Here is a 13,690-nt window from a genome sequence, read left to right on the forward strand (position 1 = left end):
AGATTCATAAACCCATTACAAGGTAATGCATTGAAGTAAAAGACACCATTCAAATAAACATTAATAGAACCATTACTATTATCAAAAGAATATCTGAAACCTTGTCTAAACAACCCATGAAATGAAATAATGTTTCTTGCCATATCTGGCGAATAACAACAATTGTTTAAATCTATCCCTAGCCCATTACTCAACACTAAAGAATAAACACCGACTTTGGTCACAGGCAACGATCTTCTGTTTCCCATAATCAAGTTCATCTTTCCATGTTACACCTCCCTACTTCTATTTAGGCCCTGCATATCAGAACAAATGTGGTAACCACACCTTGTATCAAGAACCCATGAAGTAGCAAATGATGAGTTATTAGATTTAATAGAATACATACCTGCAAAGGTGGGCTTAATCTTCCCATCCTTTATATCCTGCAGATACTGAGGGCAGCTTCATTTCCAGTGGCCCTTTTGGTGGTAGCAGAAGCACTCTACTTCTTTGGGATCGGAGGAGGGTTTAGCAGGGCCAGCTTTAGTCCCTCTTGAGGATGAACCATCACGGGGCTTTCCCTTTTGGTGGCTCTTACATGGAGCCTTCCTCCTTTTACCCTTTCCTTGACCTATTGCCATCACATGAATGGCCACAGCAGGGGAAGATGCAACAGATTTGTCTTTGAGGTTGCTCTCAGCAGTCCTCAAAAGTCCTTGAAGATTGCTCAAGGACACCTCTTCTTTGTTCATGTGGTAGGTCATCCTAAACTGGTTGTACAAGGAGAGCAAGGAGTGGAGGATTATGTCGATAGCCAAATCCTCATCAAACTAAACATTAAGTTTGAGAAGACAATCAACATACCTATGCATTTTCTGCAAATGAGAGGTTAGGGATTCTCCACTACCCATCTTAGCGGTGATCATGTTAGTAATGATCTCATAGCGCTCTTGCCTCGCGCTCTGGTGATACATGTCCAGCAAATCCTGATGCATTTCATATGGATACATGTCCTCATAGGACTTTTGGAGTTCGAGGTTCATGGTGGCCAGCATGATGCAGTGAACTTTCATAGCATCACGCTCGTGGGCCTCGAAGGCGGCCAACTCTTCAGGAGTAGCAACATCTGGGATGATCTTTTCCATCTTTTCATCGAGGACATATTCTTTGTCCTCGTAGCGTGTGATCATGCGAATATACCTCATCCATTCATTGAAGTTTGAACCATCAAATGTCACTTTCTGACACAAGTTCATCAACGAGAATGACACAGAAGCGTAGTTGTTGTTGTGTGCAGACATCTGAAAAAGAAAGGAACAAAGTTTGATTAGAAATGAATCCTTAATTAAACACCCAAATGAGAAATTAGGGCTAGGATCCAACAACATGATTTACAACTTAGAAAGGGATGTCGTACTCTAAAAGTAAATAATTTGAAGGTAAGTGACTGACGATTCACTAATTCTCACCATGAAAAACGAAAAAGAGATTTAGGTTTTAAATGTATTGAAAACTCCTAGATCTTTGAGATTCATTGGACTTTTCAACGGAATGTTTAAAAATCGATATGCACTTCAAATTTGTGACTGGGATACCGAGGATTGCAAACAAGTTGTGAATAACCATGCGAATCAACATGGTGCACTCAATGTCTCTATCACCTAATCAATGTGCCAATAAACTACACACGCTCCATTGATCTATGACAAACATCGAGTCACCCTTTGCAACCAATGTCATCCGCAAATTGATGTGCTGGTTAACCACACGCGCTCCATCAACGTTTGACAAGGGTACAAAGTGTAATTCCATGGATTAGCATCATTTTCACATTTTACCCTAAAGTAACTAAGATTGAGAATTTGTAAAACATGTAGTTACTTTGTATCTTACATTATACTTTTAATGAGGAGAGGGTTGCCCTATCCTACCCGTTCGGCTAACGACCCTCCACCAGTCAAGCAAGCGGTGGGTGTGAGTATACACCCATTAAGCGCCATTTTATAGGCAGCAACCTTATACCCGCCTTATAGACTGGCTTCGTGAATGAGGCCTACTAACGGTAAGACTAGCAGTTTAAGTTGTATATATATATATATATATATATATATATATATATATATATATATATATATATATATATATATAAAGCTTGTAATAATATATAATAGTATAGCGTTGAATTTTAAACCTGTTAAATTCTAAGGGCTTGAAATTTAAATTATTCAAAATTAAACTTTTAATCACAAAATTCAAATTTCAAAACTTGAGGGCAAGTTTTGAACTTTTCAAAACATAAGGGATCAAATAACAAATAATTTAAATTAAACAATTAATTTCATAATTATCTATATTTGACCTAATCTTATTTTACTTATTAGATAATTACCAAATAATTTTAAATAATCCATATTTATCATATAAACAACCAATATTCAAAAGCTTTGAAATTATCTATTGTTTTGGCAAGGATAATCATTTAATTAAGATAAAATTCGGATTTTAACTTCAAAAAACGATTTAGGCATCAAATCCAAGTCAAAACAGCAACTAAATCCCGAAGTACCCTCTGTCTGACGCACAAACTCGCCGAGTCAGCTTTGAACTCGCCGAGTAGGGGCCAACTCGCCAAGTCCAGATACTGACTCGCCGAGTTGAGTCGGACAGAGGCAAAAAAATCGATTTTCAGCAAGCAAAACAGTTAAGCATCACATACAATTGAAACCAATCAAGGCTCTGATACCACTGATGGTTTTTATGCATAAGAACAATCCTATGTGCTCATACAAACCATAATGCTTGGATCTAGGTTTCTCTATTGTACATGCTTTGAATCCAAGTCTTAAAAATCAAGATCTATCATATATAATTCGAAATTATCATAAAGAAAACAGATCTAAGTGTTTTACCTCTTTTAAATGGATTGAATCCTTGAAGTCTTCTTGATCTTGAGCTTAGAGTCACAATTGTAGCTCCTCTAATGGTTCACAAACCCCACAAGCAAGAAGGCAATATGAGAGAGGTGCTGAAATAGGCCTAGGGTTCTCTTAGAATCAAGGGTATCCGATTTCCATAGCCAAGGGGTCTTATTTATAGTGCTGGCTGCTAGGGTTTCAGCCTAAACCCTAATGGAGAGCTTAATCACCAAGCAGCCCATAGAACCTTCTAGATTAGGGCCTTTGGACGAAAATATGATGGATCCCCATCATAATTTCGTTCCCCCCTTGTTCCATTAGGTTATCCAGCCCAAAACTCAACTATCATGCATTTGACATTTTATACCCCTTTATTTAATTAATCTCTTTTAGTCACCAAATTAATTCCTAATTAATTTATGACCAATAGTAATTAAATAAATACGATTTCTCCTTTAATATATTATTCTTATAATATATTAATAAACCATAATATTCTCTCTCCTTCTCCTTAAATTACCTTGTCAAGTTGCTTTGGAGAAGGCAACCCAAAAGGACCATGCACAACCGGGTCAAGTACATACCAAATATAGTTATGGGCTTAGACACTATTCCAACAACAGCACCATATTGGTTGGGTCCTCCCGAGATGCAGCAGTTGTCTACATAGCTGTAGGAGATGTTAGACAAGGGATTTTTCAGACCGATCAGTTCACCATGGGGAGCCCCGATCCTGTTTGTGAAGAAGAAGGACGGGTCACATCGGATGTGCATAGACTACCAAGACTTGAATAAGGTAATGGTAAAGAAATGTTATCTCCTTCTGAGGATCGATGATTTGTTTGACCACCTATAGGGTGCATCTTGGTTCTCCAAGATTAATCTACGATCGGGTTATCACCAGATGTGAGTCAGGGACGACGACGTGCCGTAGACAGCCCTTCAAACTCGCTATAGTCAGTATGAGTTGGTGGTGATGCCGTTTGGGCTCACCAATGCTCATGTCGCGTTCATGGACCTCATGAACTGTGTGTGCAAAACGATGTTGGACCGGTCTGTGATAGTATTCATCGAGGATATCTTGGTTTACTCCAAGACTCAGGAGCAAAATGAGGAGCACCTAAGGGAGATACTGGAGACACTAAGGATGGAGAGACTTTTCGCAAACTTCTCCAAGTGTTATTTATGGTTGCACGTGGTGCAGTTTCTGGGGCATCTTGTCAACCAGAAGGGTATTTTGGTCGATCCAGCCAAGATTGAGGTCGTGATGCGGTGGGAGGTTCCAAGGTCTCCGTCTGAGATTCAGAGTTTTCTTGGTCTAGCGGGTTACTATTGGAGATTCGTACAGGATTTCTCCAAGATCGTTGTTCCTTTGACCCGACTGACCAAGAACTCGGTGACATTCTGTTGGGGGCCTGCGCAACAGGCAGCCTTCGAGACTCTCAGACAGCGGTTATGTGAGGCGTCGATTCTGACTTTGCCAGAGAGCGTCAACAACTTCATAATTTATTGTGATACTTCGATCACAGGCATGGGTGCGATATTAATGTAGCGGGGTAACGTGATAGCTTACGCTTCGAGGCAGTTGAAGCCTCATGAGGTGAACTATCCGACACATGATTTAGAGATGGGGTTGTGCTTTTCGCCCTCAAGATTTGGCGACATTACCTCTATGGGGTTTGTTGTACCATTTACGCAGACCACAAGAGTTTGAGGTACCTCATGGATCAGCCGTATATGAACATGAGGCAACGTCCTTGGTTAGATGTGGTGAAGGATTACGATTGTGAGATCCTTTAACACCCGGGAAAGGCCAATGTTGTGGCCGATGATCTAAGCCGCAAGGTAGTGGCAGCTCCAATTCAAGATATATGTCTGAGTATGACAGTGATCACTCCGTTGCTCGAGCAGATCCATGAGGAACATGTCGAGGGCCTGAAGGAGGAGCGCCAGAAGTGCGAGCGGATCATAGGCCATGTGGCCTCATTTAATTATGACAATATTAGGTTGTTGACCCTGCATGGGAGGGTCTAGTTTCCGTACTGGAGCAGAGTATGACATGATCTGATGGATGAGGCCAACAAGTCGAGGTTCTTCATCCATCCTGGGGTGACGAAGATGTATCGGGATCTTCGCCTTGATTATTGGTGGCCCTACATGAAGCGGGACGTAGCATGGTATGTGGAGCAGTGCTTGACCTGCAGAAAGGTCAAGGCCAAGCACCAGCGACCACACGGCAAGATGCAGCCGTTGAACATTCCTGTGTGGAAATGGGAAGATGTCACTATGGATTTCATCACCAAGCTTCCAGGACCGCACATGGAGTAGATTCGATATGGGTCATCATGGATCGGTTGACCAAGAGTGCTCATTTTATCCCGATCCAGGAGAGTATATCGGCTGAGAAGCTATCTGAGATCTACGTTCGTGAGGTGGTGGAACGTCATGGAGTGCCCATTTCGGTAGTGTCAGACCGAGATGTCTGTTTCACTTCCAGATTTTGGAACTAGTTTCACGAAGAGATGAGTACTCGTCTCCACTTCAGCACCGCTTTCCACCCCCAGGCGGATGGACAGAGCAAGAGGACGATTCAGACTCTCGAGGACATGCTAGCGCATGTGTTTTTGATTTCGGTGGCAGTTGGGATACGTATCTTCCGTTGCCGAAATTTTCATATAACAACCGTTACTACGCCATCATAGACCGACCTCCCTTCGAGATGCTCTACGGGAGGAAATGCAGGACCCCAATTTATTGGAGCGATGTTTGTTAGAGAGTCATGGGGAGTACTGAGGTAGTACTTAAGACCACTGAGAGGATCCAACAGGTCTGGAATAGGCTCCAGACTGCTCAGAATAGGCAGAAAAGCTATGTCGACAAGCGCCATTTAGATTTGGAGTTTCAAGTTGGCGACATGGTCCTCCTGAAGGTGTCACCTTGGAAAGGTGTCATCCGATTCAGGAAGCGAGGCAAGTTGGGCCCCAGGTACATCGTTCCTTTCGAGGTTGTAGCCCAGGTGGGTAAGGTGGCGTATCGATTAGATCTTCTGTTGGATTTGGTGTCTAATCCCATAACTATAATCGGGATGTACTTGACCCGATTGTAGCATGGTCCTTTTGGGTTGCCTTCACCAGTGCAATTGGATAGGATGGACTTTTGAGAATAAGGTTATTTATGATTTATTAATATATTATAATTGTATGAAATCAGATTATTTAATTAGTATTGATCAAGAATTAATTTGCAATTAATTTTGTGGTCAAAAGAGACTAATTAAATATATGGGGATTGATTATGTAAATCAATGATTCTTATAGTGTGGGCCAATGATCCATGATTATTTGGATGGGCTAAACCAATGAGATAATCCATGGATAGTCCATGGAGGTTAAACCCATGGAGCATAAGAATGTGAAAGGTCATGGAGCATTAGGGTTTGCATGAATGTAACCGTAGCTTAGCAACACTATAAAAACATACCCCTAGTCCCAAAATCGGACCCATTCATTTCTAAGAGAGTGAAGTTGATTTTGCGCTAAGTAACCTATTCTCTCAAGCCTCCTCTTGCATATTGGTGTTTGGGATCCATTAGAGGCATCACACTTGGGGTGCTCAATCTTTCAAATGTCAAGAACTACAAGTCCTTCTAAGAGGTAAGTCATCTAACTAGTTGTATTGTTCATTTGACAATTTGTATGCTAGTTAGGACAATGCTTTGGAAAAATTGAAAATGCATGTATAATTAGAGAAAAATAGATCCAAAGAATTTAGGGTTGCATGTGCACCATAGGAGTGTTATAGTGCTCGAAACCCAACATCTTCCAACCGAGCTCAGCCAGATCCATAACACTTTTCATGTTTCCCATCTGCGAAAGTGCCTTGTGGATGACTCCGCAGTTGTGCCTCTAGAGGATATACAAGTTAATGACAGCCTAAACTACATTGAGAGACTAGTAGCTATTCTCGACAAGAAGACGAAGGAGCTGAGGAACAAGAGGGTTGAGCTGGTGAAGGTGTAGTGGCAACACCGCAAGGGTTCAGGGTGGACTTTGGAACCCGAGGAGGAGATGAGGGAGCACTACCCGGAGTTGTTTCCCGACATTGCAGACTTCGAGGACGAAGTCTAAGACAAGTGGGGGATAATTGTAACGTATGGTCCCTGGTACGCATTTAATTATAATTTATTCACTTTTGTATAGCAACTCGACGAATTGGGATCCCCAAACTCGTCGAGTAGAAACCAGAATGGACGTGGGATTTTAAGTCACCTACTCGACGAGTTAAGAGCCTCGACTCGACAAGTAGGGCTTCAAGGATGAAACCCTAATTTTAGGATTTTGTACCCTATTTAAGCATCTTAACCCCCTTATGCCAGCCTCATTTATAGCCTCCTAGTCCCAAAACCCTAGCCACGAAACCCTAGAGCCTTGTGTGAGCTTGTGAGACATTTTTGAGAGAAAACTTGTGTTTTTGAAGCGTGTGGAAGAAGAGGAAGCTAGAGGACTAAAGAAAAAGATAATAGATCCAGAAACTTCACTCCTTTTGCAGCATTTTCGGGTAAGCAAGTCTCAAACTTGCTCAATAATTTCTTAGATCTCTTCATTTCACTTTTAGGGGGGGTGGTCCAAGAATGTTAGCTTTTTGGAAATGGACAACCCAAGTGGGTATTCTCCCAAATCTAGGACCTTGAAGGGCTGTTATGGCATATAGGTGCAAACTTTATGGCCATTGGAGACCCTATGCAAGCTCTAGGATGACATTTTGGCCTTTTAAGCCCCAAAAGGCCATGCACGGAGTGAAAGGTGGAAACTTTATGTGTTCAAATGATATCTAAGGCCTAAATCTTAGTTTGTATGCTTTAGTTTGTAGTATGGATGACTTGTGGACCAAGATCTAGGTCCTAAAGAGTTAGGGTTTGAGCCAAACCCATCAAATGAGAGTATTAACGAGTAAAGTTGGAAACTTTACCCTTAAAAGGATGTTTTCAGTGTGTATGAGAAGCAGGAAGCTTAGAGGAACTCATCGAGTCCTTAGAGGAACTTGACGAGTTGAGTTGATTTGTCTCGATTTTGAACATGGTATAACTTGACGAGTCTGAGGATGACTCGACGAGTTGACTCGCCTAATCGCGACTATGAGTAGCCAGGGAACTCGACGAGTCAGGGGGATTACTCGAAATGTTGGATCGTGATTTCAGGGTTTTTGATTTATGGAACTCGACAAGTTGATGGGTCAACTCGGTGAGTTGAGTCAACCCAGAACATTGACCTTGACCAGAATGTTGAATTTGACTAGGGGTAAAATGGTCATTTTACCCTAAGAAGTATTATCAGATTTTGACTAAGTGTTATTGTGATAATGATATTCAGGGATTTGTTGGAGCAGTCGTCAGAGATTCCTCACACGAGATTTCACTTAGCTTTGCGAGGTGAGTTTTCCTCCCATAGGAACGGGTCGAAGGCACCAATGTCGACCCGTTTATGTATGTTAGTATATAACGGGCTAGGGTCTGATGTTGGGTTGTGCCCAATGTAGGTTTATGTGTCTCCGGACTTTGGTCCGATGTCGGGGCAAGCCCGAGGAATGTTTGTATGCTTGGTGTCTTCGTGATTCTTGCATGTGTCTGTTAGAATGTTCTAGATTTCGGTCCGATGTCGGGGCAAGCTCAAGGAGAGTTTATATGTAAGCTAGATGATTATGTTATATGTATTGTTGATAGGCTTATGTATACCAAGCTTTTCTCGATGTCGGGCGGGTCCTGATGCCATATTTTGGTCCGATGTCGGGCGGGGCCTAATGCCGGACTATGGTTCGATGCCAGGTGGGGTCTGATGTAGTGGGCTAGGCCAAATTTATTGTGTTATGTGATTATGTGATATGTGTATGGTATGTGGTAGTTTGGGGAGACTCACTAAGCTTCGTGCTTACAGTTTTTAGTTTTGGTTTCAGGTACTTCCGCTAGTAAGGGGAAGAGCTCGGGATGACTGCATTGCACACACCGTAACATTTAGCCTGGGATGATTTACTCTGAGATTTAGACATGTGTTTTTGATACAGTGTTTTGATATGATGTTTTGAGATACTATCATATATGTTTTGGATTATCATGGTGTTATTTATATATTAAAAATGAAATTTTTGGACTGTATTTTTGGGATGTTTCATTAAGTTATTTGAATAATGATGTGACAATAGTTTTAAGTCTTAGGATAAATTCACTACTGGAGATGCTCTTAGCTTCTTTGATTCTAGGATTTGTTTGACTGTGATTGAAATTGTTTGATCCTTCTATGGAAAAAAATTAAAGCAAAAACAAATTAAATCATGCATATGATTCTTGGTTTAGTTAACTATGTATGTGTGCACTTGGTTAAGGATCGTAAAGGAGCATTGGAAGTGACGTTTTCCCAAAGTAGTGGCGAGTTTTGTTCGGTGAGGTAAGAATAGTCGTTTTTCTGATGAACCTAGTGGAGGGTGATAGGATGAGGAAGGGATAAGTCGTCATAATCTAGTGCAATTTCAAAACGTTATTGACCAAACTTACAATAAAATTCTTATTTTGGACCACTGGTGCAATTTCAAAACTTTTTGGACGAAAGTCTTAAGTTTTAACAAACCACATAGACCTGATTTGCAGTTTGTCCTTTTATATCTCTATTGTTACGAAAATAAGTTTTACCAAGTGACTATTTGCATAATTTAAATCCCTATTATATCTCTCAGTAGTAATCATATAAACACGTCACAATATAACAACTATGGGTACTCAATAACCTTGGGGACTATCAGCAGTCCTAGTGGGCTAACAACATGCCTTGTGGTTTAACAACATACCTCACGGTTTATTAGCAACCCTGAAGACTACCAGCAGTCTCATGGGCTTACAGCAGCCCAAGAGTTATTAAAAAATCAGTTCACATATAACAACAATCAATAGCTATGACCCAGCTGATAAACGTATACTACCACACAGACAAGTATAGTGAGATGACTCACCTCGCGAATAGCAGCTAATGCCCAACAACTCACACTTCGGGTAGACGGGTACAGTGAGACACTTAACAAAATTAAAAAGTACCATCTCAGTCTACACTCCAAAACCCCTAAATTGACCAAAAGTCAACCTCATCAGGTCTCCACGTCGTGGCCACCCATAAGCCACGTCCTGGGCACTAAAGAAAAAAAAAAGTTGGCCAATTAGTCGATTCCCACGCCGTGGCCATCGATTAGCCACATCGTGACAATATTTCGGCAAAACAATCGTGGAAACACCAGTTGCCACGTTGCGACAACAGGTAGCCACGTCGTGGAAATTGGGCACCAATAACTTAATGGATTAAGCTGTTATTCCTCAATCCCAAATGCTCTAAAGCTCAAATCTTGTTTCCTTCATGGCCTTGATGGATAAAGTTTCCAACTTTATCCATTAAGTCATCCCATTAAGACAAGATCTAAATTTCTAAGTTCTTAATGACAACACCAAGGTATGTACTCACTCTATAAGCCATGCAAGCCATAAAATGGGACCAAAAGCTCATAAAATGACCTAGAACTAGATCTAGAGAAATAATGAGAAAGGTAGAGACTTTTTACCTCCAATAAGTCAGAAATAAGATGAAGATGATGGATCTAAACTGAAACCACACTCACAAGCAACACCAAGGACTGCTTCTTCCTTCAACCTTCTCAAGAATGAAGCACATGCACTCAAAATACACAAATAGAGGCTAGGGTTTGGATGGGGGTTCAATCTCAAAGGGCGGAGGCTACCAAATGAGTCAACCTTAGGAGATAGTGCCCTTAAATAGAGCAACAATCCAAGAATTAAGTTTTTACGCCCAAAACGACTGTCACGCCATGCCAAATATAACGCCACGTCGTGGCCTTTCGTGAATGCACATTTCTCAATCAACGAGTGCCACGTCGTGACACTCCCAATGTCATGTCGTGGCACTCCCAATGTCACGTTGTGCATAGATTAAAATAATAAAAATTAATTAATTAAGTATCATAAAGGAATACCTAGAAATAAGATGTTACACTCTTGTCATTATAATCCTTTTCTCATTGAGATCATATAGTTTATAAGCCTTTTGTCCTGGATTATACCCAATGAAACAGCACATGGTAGTTCTTGAATCAAATTTAGTTTTGTATGACAGAACATTAGCAGCAAAGGAAAAGCATCCAAAGACTTTGAGATTTGAATAATCTGGATCTTTCTTGTAAAGATGTTTAAAAGGAGTTTCCCACTTTTTAGAGAGGTATGGGAAGAAGATTGATAATGTGAGTAGACATCAAGATAAGATGACCCCAAAAATTAATTGGTAATCCAGATTGTGAAAGTAATGTGTGTGCTATCTACAAAAGTTGTTGATGCTTTCTTTTGACTCTCTCCTTTTCTTGTGGAGTGTATGCAACTCTCTTATGATGTATTATTCCAAAAGTCAAAAAAAGATTTTGACACTTATTGTTTACTGGTTCACTTCCATTGTCTGTTCTGATGTTCTTAACACATGTTTGAACTGACTTTTAACATATCCAAGAAAATTTGAAATTGTTTGGAAGACTTGAGTTTTATCTACTAAGAGAAAAGTCCAAAACTGCCCTTGAATGATCATCAATAATTGTAAGGAAGTATGATGCACCCGTAATTGTTTTTGATTTATAAGGTCCCCATAAATCAACATGGATTAATTGAAAGATAGCATCATCATGTGAATCATTATTCTCAAATGGAAATATCTTTTGTTTAGCTTCATGAAAAGGAGTACAAGGCATCAATTCATTCTCTCTAATTTAAGGAATGAATGAAATATGATTCAATACAGACTGAGATGAATAGCCTAATCTTTGATGCCACAAAGAAAAAGAACTATTATTTAAGTCTCTAACAGCATTACATATTTGTTTTTCATTTTTCTTACAAGAATTGGCTAAATGATCAAACAAGTTGTTATTATTCAGTACAAATAGAATTACAACTATCTCCCCTTGAGCCACGACCTTAGAATTTCTAGGTCCTGCAAGATACAAAATGTAGGATAAAAGCTGAAGATAATTTGAGTAGAGATAACAAAAGATTTTACTGATATTTGATTGCATTTGAACTCAGGCACATGTAAATCATTCTTGAGAATTAACCTTGAGTTTAATTCTATAACTCTTGTATGAGTTACAGATTTGATAAAACCACCCGGTAAGAAGATAGGGGTACTATCAACAGTCTTCAAACTTTCCATATAAGATGTATTGGAACACATGTAAGTAGTATCTCTGGTGTCCAATATCCATACATCTTTGTAAAATTGATTGATCTTTAATAAGTTTAAAAAAGAGATATTCATACTTGTAAAGTCTCCAAGATGAGAGAAATTTGAAAATGTGGATCAATCTTTTGATCTATCTTCATAAACTGCCTGAATTGTTGAAATAGAGCATTCATGGGATCATTGCTGTCTAGATTGTAAAAAGAAGATGGTTCTTGGAACAAAGGATTGTCTTCTTGTTGATGTGTATTCACTATATTTGCATAATTGAAGTTATTTTTCTTCTTATCTTTATATTCATTATACCCATCAGGATAGCCAATCAATTTGAAACAAACATCTCTGCTATAACCATTTACCTTGCAGAAATTACAATATATGTCCCTATTTTTCTTATTTTTGGTCTTTGGTTTATATGCAATAAGTTATTATTATGATGATTTGAAGCTTTCACATACATGGAAGATGCTTCATTTGGGACATAAAAGTTAATTTGCACTTCCTTTTGTTTTTCAACACTCAAGGACATAGAATAAGCTTTGTGAACTGAAGGAAGAGGATCGAGAACAAGAATTTGATTCCTTAGATTTTCATAAGTCAGTTAGCCCCATTAAGAATTGCATAAGACAAATAGATGAAGTGAATTCTGAAATTACCATCCACATTTGCAATTAGGAATTTCAATTAGACAACTCAATTGATCCCATAATTGTTTCAATTTTGTATAGTACTAGGATAGAGACGAATCATGTTGATTAATGGAAGCAATTTGTCACTATAATTGATAGATTAGTGGACCATTGTTTTCACTTAAATGTTCTTCAAGTTCAAGCCACAATACTTAAGCAGTAGTTGCAAGAATGAATGCTCCAACGATCTCCTTTGAAAAGCATTCGGCAACCACAAACGTACCATACAATCATTGGTGATCCAATCCTTATTTAGGTTTCTTTGTTGTTCCATCGATAAATCCAATTTTCTTCTTCGCTCCTAAAGCGATGCAAAAGGAAAATTTCCATTGCATGTAATTTTCATTGCCAAGAAGATGTGTAGAAACTAAGAAAATGTTTGGATCATTATTCTTAGCATTAGATACAATATTGGTAGAAGAAGAAGATGATGAATTGAGATTGAATTCATTCTCATTTTGAGAATTCATTTTTGTAGAATTAGGTAAGGTAAATTGATATGTTGCTCTGATACCATCCATGGAATCAAGAACACATAGAGAGAGAAAGTATCGAGTTAAATGTTTCATCTTATTTCACCTTGAATTGAACACCGTAAATACATGAATATATACAACGTAAACAAGGAAGAGAAAGCTTCTAACTAACTTAACAGGCAACTATCTATTTACAGATAAATCCCTGATCTATTCTATATTTACAATTGAACCCTTCAACTCCATTGATAATGTTGATAATCTCCAATGGATACGGGTGAAAGAAGGTTGGGACTCGCTCATGATTTTGCTGGAGTTCTACGGCTACAACCAAAAACCAACCTCGGTGCAGAAAAAAG

The sequence above is a fragment of the Lactuca serriola genome, chromosome 4 (assembly GCF_051521515.1).
Source record: "Lactuca serriola cultivar US96UC23 chromosome 4, Lser_US96UC23_V15, whole genome shotgun sequence".
In the NCBI taxonomy this organism is placed as follows: Eukaryota; Viridiplantae; Streptophyta; class Magnoliopsida; order Asterales; family Asteraceae; genus Lactuca; species Lactuca serriola.